This window comes from Myotis brandtii, unplaced genomic scaffold (genome assembly GCF_000412655.1).
Source record: "Myotis brandtii unplaced genomic scaffold, ASM41265v1 scaffold357, whole genome shotgun sequence".
Taxonomy (NCBI): domain Eukaryota; kingdom Metazoa; phylum Chordata; class Mammalia; order Chiroptera; family Vespertilionidae; genus Myotis; species Myotis brandtii.
In genome coordinates, this window is record NW_005363729.1 from 72,961 (window position 1) to 73,627 (window position 667).

Consider the following 667-nt stretch of genomic DNA (forward strand, 5'->3'; position numbering starts at 1 on the left):
GCCTGGCACCGGCATCGTCTCCTCGAACCCGCGCAGCCGCCTGAGGTCACAGTGCTGCCACCCTCACCTCCCAGGGGGGGAAACTGAGGCAGGGAGCGGTCAGCAGCTCCCTGAGGTCCAGCCCGTGGGAGGTGCGGGTGCACGAGGCCCCCGGCCCGTCAGGGTCAGAGGTCAGCTCCTTCCTAACCACAGCCCCACAGGGCGCCCGTCAGGCAAAACCGCCCCCGCTAGACGGGTCTTCCTTCCCGCGTGGAACTGCCCCCCCCGCCATCCCACAGTGTCCCACAGTCCCAGCCACGGGCCCCGGAAGGGGGCCTCGGCTGGGGTAGGAGGGGCTTTGCTCTGTCCTCGAGTCAGGACGAGGGCAGCCGGGGCGGGGGCGGGCCTGGCCGATGGCTGGTGTCCTGGCAGAAACAGAGATCTGATGACACGGCGACAGGAGAGGCCGTGGGGGGTGAGGGCGAGATGGAGGGCGGCCTGTAAGCCCCGCTGCCGGCAGCACCAGCTCCCGGGTGGCACTCCGGCCGCCAGAGGGTGGGGAGCTCCTGGCTGTGTAAGCGACCGGGGCTGTGCTACTTCGTGACGTGGCCCCAGGACCCTGACAGAACCCGGCCGGGAGAGTCCACGCCCCCCACGCGGCTCCCCCAGCGCAGGAGGGTCAGGTGGA

General features: G+C 71.1%; 1 protein-coding gene across 1 annotated transcript in view; it reads right to left on the reverse strand.

Annotated features, from left to right (window-relative positions):
• The window catches only part of COL5A1 (collagen, type V, alpha 1), a gene marked incomplete at its 5' end in the record, with an annotated part of 94,117 nt that overhangs the window by 37,942 nt on the left and 55,508 nt on the right, over nt 1-667 (reverse strand). The gene's annotated exons all lie outside the window — the stretch shown is intronic.